Source organism: Mangifera indica, chromosome 19, assembly GCF_011075055.1.
Source record: "Mangifera indica cultivar Alphonso chromosome 19, CATAS_Mindica_2.1, whole genome shotgun sequence".
NCBI lineage: Eukaryota > Viridiplantae > Streptophyta > Magnoliopsida > Sapindales > Anacardiaceae > Mangifera > Mangifera indica.
This window is the reverse complement of record NC_058155.1, coordinates 732,820-748,592: the sequence shown is the minus strand read 5'-3', so window position 1 is coordinate 748,592 and position 15,773 is coordinate 732,820. Positions and strand designations below refer to the sequence as shown.

Here is a 15,773-nt window from a genome sequence, read left to right as displayed (position 1 = left end):
TTTTTGGCTTGAAAATGGGTTCGAAGGGATCGGCATTCCGACTGTGGGAATAGTGGATCCCACGGTCAGGACGAATTCTCCTACGGTCAGGAGAGATTAACCATGGGTTAGGGGATGAAGTTGCGTTTTCAAAACATTAGGGAGCTGGGGGAGAGCGATTAGTCCATGCGGGGTGTTTCTAAAATTTGCCATGAGGCAGTGGACTAATACGGTAAAAACCGTGGGTTGGGGGGAAATTTACATTTTTGAAACTACAAGGGCGTAAGAGATTAGAAAATTGCTGAGGGAGCAAGGGATAAATATTGGACCTATTTGTAGTAGAAATTTTTTGAGGGGGTAAATTGATAAATATTGGACCTACTTCTATTTTAGGGTTTTTCGATATGTAGTTTTCGAATTTAACATTCGATTTTTCGATTTTTGTGCTTTTTTGGTACATTTTATGATATAATGACATAATTTCAATCAATATTTCGGTTTTTTAGTTTATAGGATATATCGATCGTATTTTTCAGATTTCTAAATGAACTTCTAGATTGATGACATTCTGACGTATTTCAACTTATAGAATTCGAATTTCAGTTTCGTTTTTTCGATTGTCGCCATTTTATGATATATTAACTCATATTTTCCATATTTTCGAACGATTTTTTGATTTGTGACATTTTAATGTATTTCAACTTATAGAATTTGAATTTCAGTTCCGTTTTTTTATTTTCGTTGTTTTAGGATAAATCGACTTGTATTTTTTAGATTTTCTAACAATTTTTCGATTGTTGACATACTTAGGGTATTTCAACATATAGAATTCAAATTTCAGTTTTGTTTTTTCGATTTTTGCCCTTTTAGGATATATCAACTCGTATTTTTAGATTTTTGACTGATTTTTCGATTGTTAACATTCTAGGGTATTTCAACGTATAGAATTTGAATTTCATTTCTGTTTTTTTAAATTAAACGTTTTAAGATATATTGACTCGTATTTTCTAGATTTTCGAACGATTTTTTTATTGTTGGCATTCTAGGGTATTTCAACGTTTAGAATTTGAATTTCAGTTCCATTTTTTTTATTTTCACCGTTTTAGGATATATCGACTCATATTTTTAAGATTTTCGAATGATTTTTTGATTATTGACATTCTAGGGTATTTCAACGTATAGAATTTGAATTTTATTTTTTTTGAATTTCACTATTTTAGGATATATCGACTCATATTTTCCAGATTTTTGAATGATTTTTTAATTGTTAACATTCTAGGGTATTTCAACATTTAGAATTCGAATTTTAGTTCCGTTTCTTTAATTTTCAAATACATTCCTGTAAGTACTGAGACATATCAATAAGACCTTGGACATCTTCATCATTTTAGATCTTTACGAGGCAATCAAGCTCAATTTTTCTTGGCTTTACTGATAGTTGAAAGTAGTTTTTCATTGGATCAATACCGCAAGACTCCTTCAAAAGCTGGATGAATCCCTCAAATGTTGTTCCATAAGGAATTTTAATCAATTGTTTGGATCCTCCAATATATTTCATTGTGTTGTCGCCACCTTGAATCTATTCTCTTTGGTAACGAACCGATGTATAACTATCCATTTTAATTATCAATCTTGCAATGACAAGTTTTTAGAAAAAATTATTTATTTATAACAAAAAATCTATAATAACTATTTAAAATAGTCTTACAATTACTAATATAAAAAAACCCTAATTTTTTTTAATATTTCATTTAATCCCCTATAATTGTTTAACAATTTATGTAACACTCTCATATGTTATCTTGTATCAAAATACATCTATCTATTCTTAACAATCCATTTAAAACGTTCTACAATGTTTAATATCAAAATACCCCCTATATTTTTTTAATATTTTATTTAACCTCCTATAATTATCTAATATTTTTTTAACACCCTTGTATAATATTTTGTATCAAAATGCATCTATTTATTCTTAATATTTCATTAAAAATGTTCTTACAATGTTTCATATCAAAATACCCCTTATATTTTTCTAATATTTCATTTAACCGCTATAATTATCTAACAATTTATTTAACAACCTTGTATGTTACCTTATATCAAAATATATCTGTCTGTTCTTAACATTTCATTTAAAACGTTCTTACAATGTTTAATATCAAAATACCCTCATATTTTTTAACATTTTATTAGCCCCCCATACATATCTAATATTTCATTTAATACCCTCGTATGTTTCCTATTATCAAAATACATCTATTCATTCTTAACATGTTATTTAAATCTTTCATATATTATGTAGGGCTAGACACGAGCCGAGCCAGCTTGAGCTCAAGCTCGGCTCGGCTCGGTTCGAGCCCGAAACGAGTCGGGCTCTGTTCAGCTCAATCAAGCTCGAGCCGAGCTCAAGCTGGCTCGGGTTGGTTGGGTAGATTTTTTTAAAAAATTTTTTATACAAAACGACGTCGTTTTGATCCATATATATTAAAAACAATATCGTTTTGATATGAAAAACGAGCCGAGCCGAGCCGAAAATGAGCCGAACTCAAGTCGAGTCGAGTTGAGCTCGAGCCGAACTTGAGCCGCCCATAAATAAACCGAGCCGAGCCCGAGCTGGCTGTGAGCCGAGCTCGGCTCGGCTCGAATCCAGCGTTATGTAATATCAAAATACCCCAATATTTTTTTAATATTTTTTTACCCCTATAATTATCTAACATTGCATTTAACACCCTTGTATGTTGTCTCATATTAAAATACATCTATCTATTCCTAAAATTTCATTTATACTGCTCTTACAATGTTTAATATCAAAATGCCCCTCATATTTTTATAACATTTCATTTGACCCCTCATAATTATCTAACACTTCATTTAACACCCTTGTTTGTTGTCTTGTATCAAAATATACCTATCTATTCTTAACATGTTATTTAAATCCTTTATATATTGTATAATATCAAAATACCCCAATATTTCTCTAAGATTGCATTTAACCCCTATATTATTATCTAATATTCAAGTACCCCTAGGGCTGGATTTGAGCCGAGCCGAGCTCGGCTCGCAGCCAGCTCGGGCTCTGCTCGGGTTTTTTATGGCCGACTCGAGCCAAACTCGGCTCGGCTCATTTTCGGCTCGGCTCATTTTTCATATCAAAACGGCACCGTTTTGTATATATATATGGATCAAAAAGACGTTGTTTTATATAAAAAATTTTAAAAAAAATCTGTTGAGCCTACCTGAGCCAGCTCGGGCTCGGCTCGAGCTCAATCGAGCCGAGTAGAGCCCAGCTCGTTTCGGGCTCGAATCGAGTCGAGCCAAGCTCGAGCTCGAGCTGGCTCGGCTCGAGTCCAGCCCTAAATACCCCCTTTACATGACATATAAACTAAATTTAACAAATTAAATTAAATTTTTAGGTTAAGATTCGTATAAATACTTTTTTTTCACGAATAGCCTTTTTTCGATTCGAAATCAGAAATATAAACTTCTTCCGTCTAAACAAACCTATACTAATTGATATTGAGTAAAAATGAGAGTGAGAGTGAGTGTTTGAGTTATATGAGAAGTGTGTGTAATAAAAGTGAATGGTATATATATGTGATGAAGGGTAATTTTGGTATTTTAAAAAAAGTTTAGGGCATTTTTGCTTAGGAATAGGAAAATTGGGCATTTTTGCTTAAGGATAAGAAAATTGGACATTTTTGCTTAAGGATAAGAAAATTGGACATTTTTGCTTAATGGAGGGGTAAAAAGGGCATTTAATAAATTTCCCTTAAAATAAATGGGATAACTTGTAAACTTGGGGGAGGGGGAGAATAAGTCCTTTGGCCTTTTTATATTTTTGTGTAATACTATTAATAAATAGGCCAAATGACTTATTCCCACCCAAGGTTTTCTATTTTCTCAAATATCCACCCTTTAACTATGGAAACACCAAACACCCACCCATGGCCGGTTAAATTTAACAAAACTCTAACGGTGGTAAATTTAATCTCATTTTCCCCCCTAAAAGTTTAAAAACTAACATTTTTTTCCTAAGCTAAGTTTGAAAAGATCGCATTTCCCCCCTAGGGTTTATTTCCAAACCCTTTCACTTTCTCTGGCGCCATCGCCAGCCGTCTTCCCTTCCCGACGGTTTCTCTTCCACTAACGACCCCTCTCAACTCCACCCCAACCTATCCAGTGTAGAGAGACGTCGTCTGGGAAGAGAAATCGTCCTCCCAGACGATGAAGACGAGATCGATCGATCTCGTCTTCACCGTCTGGGAAGACAATCGTCTTTCCAGAGACGAAGTTCTTCGTCTTCCACGGCTTCTCCGACATCGATCGGGAGTCCAAGTGGGAGGAAAGAGATCGCTGAAAGGAGAGGATGCTTCGGGAGGGAGAGGCCATCAGCAATGGAGCTGGAGATATCGCCGGAGATTTCAAAACGAAACCCTAGGGTGAAACTATGATTTTTTAAAACTTAGGCTGGGGGAAAAATTTAGTTTTTAAAGTTTAGGGGGGCAAAAGTAGATTCTATTTTAGTTTATTTTTAATATTATAGAGAAAATGACGATTTTACCCTTATCACCGTTAGGGTTTTGTTAAATTTAACCGGCCATGAGTGGGTGTTTGGTGTTTCCATAGTTAAAGGGTGGATATTTGAGAAAACAGCAAACCTTGGGTGGGAATAAGTCATTTGGCCTAATAAATATTCTATAGTTTATCCTTTTCTTACATTGTATTTTTTGTATCATATCTTCCATTATATACATCTCATGTCAAATATATATTTATTTGTATACATAGAATATGTATAAACCAACCAAAACATAATCCTCATTTCTGAAGTAACCAAACACGTCTCTAATCAATCCTTTTCTTTCTTTTCATAATCTTCCTTCAATTTCTCAAGAAATTTTCTAATCCTAATCTACTTTTCTCATTCCACTCCGATGGCCAAGTCTCGAACCTCCATCCCTCCCGATTCAGACGATGAAATTGGTGCAACTAATAATAACATTACAACACTCCTCAGCTTACATTCCATCCATGACTGTTTAGGCTTCAGAGAAACCCTAACTACAATCACACGAAGGGCCAGATTAAGCCAGCTCTTCACCATTACTGGCTCCGCAATTGGCACATTATATCAAATTTTATGCTTGTCAATTCTCTTTATTGCTCTAAAACAATAAAGAGAATTGATTCATAGCTTACATTCTTAGGCAAACTAAAGCATTATATACTTTAGTTTAAGTGAGGAAGGATGTTAGAATGTAAACAGAAAAAATGAGTTAAGTAAATTAAAATTGTGGTTATGAAGAAGAAATGAAATAAACATAATAAGTATGGTGGCTAAAGTTGGATTCGTAACAAGTTTAGCATGAATGAGCCTGAAATAAGACTGTCCTAGACAAGTACAAGTACGAACACAAATTTGGGTTATAAGCGAAAAGTGAGCACGAACTCTTTCAACTCGCTTAAATGCCAAAAATTTTAAACTTGGAAGAAATGAGACCGTTTGTGGCTTGCCATGATATGCATTTTCTTTCTTCCACTTACAAAGACTTGAAGGAAAAATTTAAAAAAAAAAAAAAAGACCATAAAGTTAACTAAGCCTAAGACTAAAAAGACTGTCTCTGTTCGTACTTCACACGAAACCTTGCTGCCGCAAACACATCCTTGCCACCGTACAATCCTTCTAGTCGACACTGCCTCTGTTCAGCCGTCTGTTGCTTTTCGCGGCATTTCAGGTCTTTGTTGCATTCCAATTTTCTTGTTCACGACTTCAGTAACTTTTAAATTTGTTCCAGCGATTCTCCAACAAACCTTTAGTAGTCAGCGACGTCAATAAAGTAAGTCAGCCAATTTCTTCTTGTTATGTTTGAAATTGGAGTTTTATGCATTTGGCGACTGAAATGTATGGTTCTGCATATTTGGTGTTGCATCTTGTACGGCTTATACATTGTATGGTTCTGCATATTTGGTTTTGCATCTTGTATGACTTATGTATGTTCTGCACTTTATCTCAATAATTGTATGGTTCTGCCTATTTGGTAAATTAGTTGTTGAAATGTAGAAGCTCATGAGCTTGTGTAAACTACATGTTCGATAAATTAATTGCTGAAATGTAGAAGCTTATCAGTAGGAAGAAACGACACCCTAAACTGCATATTTGGTTCTGTATGGCTTATACATATTCTGCACCTTATTTCGTGATGCCATGAGCTATGAAGAAATCTCTTTGATTTCTTCGATCTGGCGTAAGTTTTATTTCTTCGATCTGGGGTAAGTTTTAATAGGAGATCTTGTTTTTTGAGTGTTTCTTTGTGTTGAAACTCTGGATTTTTTGTATAGACCGATGTGCTTTTGTATTGAAAGTTATAATATTTTGCTAATCTATTGAATTCAATTGGAGGATCTTCTCAGTCCTCCATGTAATATCACATTTAAAAAAAATCTGAACCAAGTAAATATCTTATGGAGCAATTTTTCTTTAGTATTTCTTGCTGCTTGCAGTTTTTGGAATATGATAGCTTATGGAAACCTAACATACATATATATATCTGAAGGCTGAAGCTATCTTCAGTATGCCTTGAAAAATAATATGATATATGTGTGTGTGCGCGTGTGTCATAATCTTCTTGTTCTTGCTACTAACTAAAATCTTTCAGATACTGAGGACTAGCAGAAAATGTTTTCCTGACAACTTGACCATCCTTTTAATGATTAAATTGATTCTACCTCTCCTCAACCATTTCTATCAACATTTCTACATGGCATCAACATTTCCAACCATATATCCAATCACCTCAAGCAGATACTTAAGCACAACATAAACAATGTAGAGTTAAATTATCACAACAATAGGGTGATTTGGTAAATTAACGTAGACACATCCCCTGTATTACGTCTTCTATTACAAACAATTTGCTTTTTGCATGCTAATATTTACTTTTTCATTATGTAATCAAGATGCATAGGAGAAATATTAGTTGAGGTTTCTCTCATGTTTCAACTATAACCTAAGAAAATGTTTTCGTTCATCAAGTCATTAAAGGGCAAGGGAATAGCAATTCATGATCCATGATTACGTGATTCAGTAAACGATGCAAAAGTAGAGAATACATTTATAACAAATTATGAAAGGTCTAATGATTTTAAAAATGATGAAGATGTCAGTAAATTAAAAGATATAATATCTAAAGGGAAATCTAGTTCACTTATTCAACCAGTTATCTTACCTAACTGGACAAGAAAGACATTTGTTGTTTGGGAGTACTTTCCCGAAGACATGGTTGTAACGATAAGGGATACACGATTTGCTATATTTAAGTTCTGTAACAAAAAGTTGATGCTACAAAAGACACATTCAACAACACACTTTCAGACATTATATCTTCTTGCTCACAAAGATACTTTTGGGATTTTTTGAAAAGAATACTATTTAATACTAATTTAAATGTGTTATATACATTTTAATAACGATTTTTATTCTCTTTCTTTCTCCTTATTTTCTATTGCATTTCAAGGTTGTATAGTATCATGTGATACATGTGGATGGATTCCGATTTGACCTTGCTAGTGTACTTTGTCGAGGTTATGATGGTTCGCCGCTTAGTGCTCCACCACTTAAGGGATTTGTATGCATCTTAAATTGTGTGATTGCCATAATGCAACTTTTCTATTACTGGATATGTGTATAATTGAAGTCACTTTTATTATTTTGTAAATGTGAACCTTATAGTTTCTTTTTTATTTTTCTTTCTGATGTTTGGTGGGAAAAGTGAGAAATTACTTTATAAATTGCTGCAAGTGCTGTTAACACCAAAATCAATAGTTCCTCATTTATATTTGTACTCTAATTGCTGATGATGTTGAGATGAGAGAATCTAGTTTTGACACAAACTTGAAAAGTGATTTTGAAGTCGAGTTTGATGAGCCTGAAATTGAGTCGAGTCATGCAAACTCAAGCAAAGTTTGACTAGTACACACGAACTCGAGCTCAATACAAGCCAATCATGAACTCTAAAATTATGGAACAAGTCTAACGTCTAAGTTCGTGCTACATTGTTTGACCAATCTATGTGTCAGTCAACACATAAATTGTTGTACAGATTTGTACAAATTTGCACATATTCATGTATGAAAATCTAGCTATTTTGGTAGGATTTTTTATGGTTTTCACGTTAAAAAAACACAGAGAATGGAGAGAAGATATTGGACGACATGTCAAAGTGACTCCCTAGATAACTATGGTCGGAAAGAGTGAATAAATTTTTAAAATGTAAGTATAATATTTTAAAATTTAAGAGGTGACTATTAACTCTAAAATATAGAAACCTTACAAACCTCAGATGAGGGGGGTGAAAAAATAATTTTTTAAAACTAAGTTATGAGAAAAATTGTTAATTTTCAAAACTAATAAAGAAAATGAAGATAAATTATTATTTTTTTAAATAAAATTTTAGAATAGTAATTTTATTCATGATAGTAACAGTAAAAATTAAAATATAGGTTGATATTTGAGTTTTTTAAAATTAATGGGTAAAAATTTTAAAAAATTAGTAATATTTAGGATGGAAATAGATCCATTGGCCTATACTTATATATAATTTTATCGTATAAAACTAACCAAAACACAATCCTCCGTTCTCAATTAACCAAACATATCTCTAATCAATCCTTTTTCTTTCCTCTTATAATTTTCCTTCAATTTCCCGAGAAAATTTCTAATCCTAATCTACTTATTTTCATTCTACTCCGATGGCCATGGCCCAAAACTCCATCCCTCCATATTCAACCGACGACATTGGCGCAACTACTCCGACGACATTGGCCCAAAACTCCATACAACACTTCTCAGCTTTCATTCCATCCATGATCGTTTAGGCTTTAGAGAAACCTTAACTACAGTCACACGAAGGGCCAGATTAAGCTGGCTTTTTACCACTACTAGCTCTGTAATTGGCACACTAACGGAACCGCTCGAATTGCAAGATTTTCTTCTTGTTATTTCCTTTAGAGGTACATACTTGCTCTATATCATGATATTTCTTGCCCTTTTTGCGTTCGTGATGACATCAATAGTTCTTCAGAGTTCGATCGCATCAATGTTCGAGATTGAGACCGAATGGCCAGTCAGAGAAGTGATGAGGTTGGGGACTCGTTTGAGATTCGTGCCACGTCGTATTGTACTTGGTAATGACCTTGATAGGTTTCGTTTCCAGTTGAGAGTTGGAGTCCGCTTGCCGCGAATTGGACTTGTGAGTGTACTTTGAAATTTCATTTTAGTTGTTTATGATTCATCTTTTTTTGTAAACGAAGCAGCGCCATTTCATGTGATTGTTGGGAAGTGGATGCAAGTAGTAATTAATGTTTTAAGATTTGTTAATGGGCTTAGAAGGTTAGGTTTAATGATATAAATTAACAAAGTAGAGAGTTGAAACGCTTCATCATGCTAGTAATAGGTAAAGTTTGATCAGTAATTTACCAATCATGGATTGTTAATTGGCCATTTAATGTTCCTTGATGATCACGATTTGTTATGGAATTATTAACCTTATGGTAAATGGTAGCTGAAAAAATATCATACAGTTTAAAAGTTTGTGATAAATTATTTAACAAGGAATACTTTCCTTCCAGTTATTTTGGTAAAATACATCTATGCATCATGTTTTATATAACTATCCAATTTGAATGGAAAAATACTTCTATGCATTATGTTTTAATACAACATATCAATTTTGACGCAAATTTTGCACTTTTGTTAATATGATATACTCTAATTGGTTGGTTAAAAAGACTTGCTAGCTTTTTTTTTTTTTTTTCCATTGGGTGTTGAGAGATAGAAGTGATGAGGGGGTTAAGCATTTAAAACCTCCCTATTGCCTTTGAGTATCAGCTCCTAAGAGTCTTATTGCGGACCAAAACAAAGAAAAATAAATCAACCAATAAACATGCAGTTTAGTTGTAATAAAATGTAAAACACACCACTATATAATGTTGGCTGATTGTACAGTTTAAGAATAATCAAAAATACAATCAAGTGTTTTTTCTGTTCTCTACTTGCCTATTTTGTTTTCTCCTTAATTCCTCTTTTCTTTCTTGACTCTAGATTTCTTCTTTCAGGTTTTGCCTTCTTTTGATAAAGAACCCGTTAGGCGGCCTACCCTAGGAACCCTTGAATCAATCCGTTATGCACACCCCAGAAGAGCTAGAAAATAAATTTGATCAATCAGATTAGAACCCTAAGAAAACTAAATCCTTAAAACCCCAATCTTAAGACGCCACAAAGGTTGATCACTTCTTTGATAAGTTAAGATAATATATTCTTCCAAGAACATAAGGAAACAAAACAAAGTTTGCTAAAAATACCTCAAAATTATTAATGATATGTCTATTTTCGTTTTTCATAGTTGTAGCCTTTATATAGGCATGTAATCATCATAATCCTAGGCATAAAAGTCAAAGTAAAAACCCTAGCTAATATATCAAGACATGGGCCAACCTACAAGCCCAAATAAACCCAAGAAGTTAAGTCTTTTACATGTATATTTAGCCTTAACTTAAAACCTAACAACCCAAAACACCTAATCATTTTATTTAAGTCTTTCTTTAGCTTGGGTCATGCGGCCCGGAATTATATCATAGACTCCAAAGCTTTATTCTTCAAGTTCTAAGCCTTGTCCATTATCTTGCACATAAAGATAAGTGATTATCCTTGGTGTAGCATTGGAACTTCTAGAACAGCCTCTTTGTCATGCATCTCCATGATTAAGCCTTGTAAAGTCTCTTTCATTTTCTTTGTCCTTGCTCTAGTCATTGGACCACTGATTCCCTGCAAAAGATCTTGGGAATAATTGCTTTGTTGCACTTGATCAACACCTTGATCTCCATCATCTTTCTTCATCATCTCTTCCTCAGTTAGTTCAGTCTACATCAATTGGTGTCAGAGCAGTGATCCTCTATCATGGCTGAAGAAAAAGACCAGGAGTTTGAGCAAGAAATGTTACAGTATCTGTGAGAAGCATTGCAAGAATAGAAGATGTGTTTTCATAGGTTGCTAATAGAGTCCCTTGACGCTTCTCATAAGTTGATAATGAAGTCCTTTGATGAGATCAACAACTTGATTAGAGGTTTGAGTCTACCATGAATTGAAGTTTTTTAATAGAAATTTAACCTAGTGGAAGCAAACTCAGAAGAAGTTGTTCAAATTTTTTAACATAAAATTGAGCAAACTGAAGCAGAAACTATTGCAAAAAATCTAGAAGATAGGTTTCAACTGCCAGAGATGAAAACGCATGTGGAAATGGTTGCAGCAACTAATTATGGTTAATTCTAGGTTGAATTGGAGATAGGTGTAGACTATGTCTTAGTCCAAGAGAACGAGACTGTGGTGCATACTAGTGGTGACTCAGTGATTTGGTGGAAGGCTTTGGGTGACTTGCTTAAAGTAAATGTAAGAAAAAGGAAGTGAAACTTACTCAATAGGAACTTACAAAGATGGCTTGGTGAATCATTGTGTCCTCAGTAGGTGTAGACTATGTCTTAGTCCAAGAGAACGAGACTGTGGTGCATACTAGTGGTGACTCAGTGATTTGGTGGGAGGCTTTGGGTGACTTGCTTAAAGTAAATGTAAGAAAAAGGAAGTGAAACTTACTCAATAGGAACTTACAAAGATGGCTTGGTGAATCATTGTGTCCTCAGCTGATGTGGTGAAAGAGAACAAGCATCACATAGTAGAGATTGATAAGTTGATGAAGGCAGACCCGAGGATAGTTGGATTTGATGAAGAAGAAAAGCAATTGAGGCAATGAATGTTACATGGGCCCATTCCCCCACTGAAACTTCCTGAAGGGCAATATATCTTTTGTGATTTTCGCACTCTTTAGATTCCAAGAGTATGGTTGAACCCTCCAGCTTCAAAGGCATTGAAAAGAATGCATATACTTGTTGTAGATCCTAGAATAGTTGCTATTATGAACAAGTATAGTTGGTGAGTAGGAATAATGACAAAGCTGCCCCTGTTGGTTATGTTGGCGTAAGTCCAAAATGCATTCTCAGTTTTAACAAGAATCATGGAGAGGAAATATCTCTACGTCTTTGAACTGATGATCTTAAGGCTTTCAGAAAATACGCGAATATTAAGAAAACTCTTTTGCATGAACTTGCCCACATGGTATGCTCTGAACATGATGCAAACTTTTATGCTCTTGATAAACAATTGAATCAAGAAGTTACTTCTTTAGATTGGACTAAATCAAGGGGCCATAGCTTGAGTGGTGTCAGGTATTTGGACAAACATGAAGAAAACTTGTTGGCTGAAGATATTAGAAATGTTTCCCATAAACTCGGGGGTAATGTTTCAAAATAATTGGTGAGTGTCAATTAGTTAATGTTTCTGCTAATAGTTTTGGAGCATTAGAAGTGTGTGAAGAATCTGATCATATGGATTTAGTGGAAAAAGAAAACAAGATTGAGCCTGATCTTGATAATTCTTTGGATAGGGTAATAAAGGTGGAAAGCATTCTTCAGCCAAGGAAGAGGTTGGGTGAGCTTGATCCAAATGTTCAAAGGCTTGGGAGTGATGATGTTTGGACAACTATGGGAAACCACCTTGGATTCACATCAAAGATGGTTGAAGCAACTGCTAGTTAAGGATGCAACAGAAGCTACCTAGGAAATTGTGGAAGCTTATATTCCACTATTCTTCCTTGAGGACAAGGAATTTTAAGGGACGGGCATTGTTGCGGACCAAAATAAAGAAAATAAATCAACCAATAAACAATGCAGTTTGGTTGTAATAAAATGTAAAACACTCCACTAGATAATGTTGGCTGATTGTACAGATTAAGAATAATCGAAAATACAATCAAGTGTGTTCTTTGTTCTCTGCTTGCCTATTCTATTTTCTCTCTAATTCCTCTCTTCTTTCTTGACTCTTGATTTCTTCTTTTTGGTTTTGCCTTATTTCTTCATCATCCCTTCCTCAATTAGTTCAGTCTACATCAAACCGTCTGAAGAACCCGAAATCCAGGCTTGTTCTCTGTCTTCTATTCCACTTATTAGCTTCAATACTACAAAACAAACATCAGTTTGAGCATAAAAACTTGTTAATTAACAGTTATTTTTAATGATTATTTTTAATTATTTGCTTCAGCTCGCTGTTATGGCTTTCTTTGTTTTAAGAGATTCGTATCTTGGATTTACGTTATGCAGTTTGAAAAATTCATTAATTGTGTATGAATTGAAACTTTGCACAGATGGGGGAATAAAAGTAGAAATTTGATAAGCAGTTCTTAATGCTACCCCACTTCATTGCCAGGGTGCAACATAGGTGTTAGGCTGAGAGACTGAAATCATTTGATACGTCTATTTTGGCTTCAAAATGAAGAGTTTCATGCCTATACCTGACGGTGTTGAACTGCATCCACTAGTATTTGATGTTTCCTGCAATGGTCTTGCTGCCATGGTATGCTTGTTAATTATTTGATATCCTTATTTGTTGGATTTTAGTAATTTGGATAACTAATAGGAGTAAATCATGGGTGTCATTGTGTATATGCAAGTGGGCTGTTACAGCTTGAAAAGTGCAGGATGTTAATTGAAATTCTATGCTTATCAACAATAAAGAGAATTGATTTATAGCTTACATTCTTAAGCAAACTAAAGCATTATATAAATATACTTCAGTTTGAGTGAGGAAGGATGTTAGAATGTAAACAGAAAAAGGAGTTAAGGGAATTAAAATTGTGGTTGTAAAGAAGAAATAAAATAAACAGAATATGTATGATGGCTGATGTTATTAAGTAAGAAGTAATGGCGTTAATTAATGTATGCAGGACTGTTAGTATGCATACACTATTAAGACGCACCGTTTTGAAAACAAATGCTGTTATAAGTAATTATTATTCTTTTGATTGAATCAAAAAATGAAAACACTATCTATGTAGCTTCCTCTTCATTTGGATTGCTCTTCGATGACGGTGTGTAGTGATTAGTTTTGTGTTTTCTTATTATTAATGAAGCAGTATAGTTTGATTTTTAACTTTGATTATTATTACCAACGTGGCAATTTAGTTTTGTGTAAAAGAAAATTTGGTATCGTAGATTTAAGCAATTGAAGTTTTATTCACAATATTGTTGTGTTGTGTTGTGCCTTTTCGTTTTTGCGTTGTTTTGTTTCAATTCAACCGGTAGGTATATTAATAAGGGAAATTGAAATTTTTAGCACTATTTTATTCCGTGTATACAAAATTGTCACCTATCCTAAAGCTTTCACAAATATACCACAACAGTACTCACCTTTCCCAAAATACCCCTCTTTAATCTTTCAAGCATATATTCTCTCTTTCTTCTTCTCTGCAACTTTTTTCTCTCCTCTTTCTTATCTTTCAAGTGATAAAATAATCATGTAGAAAATAGAATAAATGTTTCAAAAATAAAAGAAGAAAGGAAAAAACTGAAAAGGGAAATAGATTTCAGATTAACAATTCTTTACTAAAAAAAAAAACCGAAAAAAAAGTGAAAAAAGGTTGTCAAAAAAAAAACTGAAGAAAAAAACTAATTGGCAAATCTTATTCGGTAGATTTCAGAGTTCAGAAAACTGGAAAAAGAAAACTGGAAATCTTATCGATTGATTGGGTATTTAATTAAAAAGAAAACTGGAAAAAAAAAATTAAAAATAGTTGGCAGGGGTTGGCGTTTTATAATTTTTGGGGGTTGGCGTTTCCGCCAACTCATAATACTTTTTTACAAGCAAATGGTTGGCGTCACCAGACACCAACCCATTATATTATATTATAATATAATATAATTTAATATATAAAATAAACTGATAAGGGTTTTCGTCAATCCTGGCAATAATATATACATATATTATATTATATAAATATTATATATAATATATTAATATTAATAATAATATATAAAATATATTATAATATTATATATTATAATATATAATAATATATATTTTATTATATATAATATATAATTATTAATATTAATAATAATATATAAAATATATTATAATATTATATATTATAATATATAATAATATATATTTTATTATATATAATATATAATTATATATATTTTATTATATATAATATTTATAATAAAATATTTTATATATATATAATACCAAAGGTTGGCGGCATCGCCAACCTTTGGCGACGCCAAGGGTTGGCGACCCCGCCAACCTTTGATAATTATATATTATATATTATATATATAATATTTAATATTTAATATTATATATATAATATTAATATATATATTATTTATTATAATATTATATATAATATATACAAATAATAATATTATATTATATAATATATATATTATTTATAATTATATAATATAATTATATAATATATAATTTATATAAAATTATATAATATAATATATTATATAATTACAAATATTAAATATAATATCTTATATATTAATATATAATATAATTATAATTATAATTATAATATAATATAATATAAAAATATAATATATTATATTATTAACAATATATAAAATATATTATAATATTATAATAAAATTATAATATTATATAATATAATATATATTATAATTAATATAATATATATATATATATTATATTATAATACTTAATAAGGGTTTGCAGAATCCGCCAACCTTTACTGTTATATATAATATATAAAATATATTTAATAATATATATAATACATTTTTTATATATTATATATATTATAATATATATTATATAATATAAATTATTATTATTTTATTTTATATATTATAATATATAATATTAATATATTATATAT

At 32.1% G+C, this 15,773-nt stretch overlaps 2 long non-coding RNA genes across 2 annotated transcripts; both read left to right on the top strand.

The window, feature by feature from the left end:
• Positions 1-8,604: 8,604 nt before the first annotated feature.
• On the top strand, positions 8,605-13,627 carry LOC123202822. The gene is made up of 3 exons (XR_006499085.1): positions 8,605-8,991; positions 9,063-9,230; positions 13,230-13,627. It is a non-coding gene; the product is annotated as an uncharacterized LOC123202822 (long non-coding RNA).
• Positions 9,796-12,863, top strand: LOC123202823. The gene is made up of 2 exons (XR_006499086.1): positions 9,796-11,324; positions 11,501-12,863. It is a non-coding gene; the product is annotated as an uncharacterized LOC123202823 (long non-coding RNA).
• Positions 13,628-15,773: the final 2,146 nt, after the last annotated feature.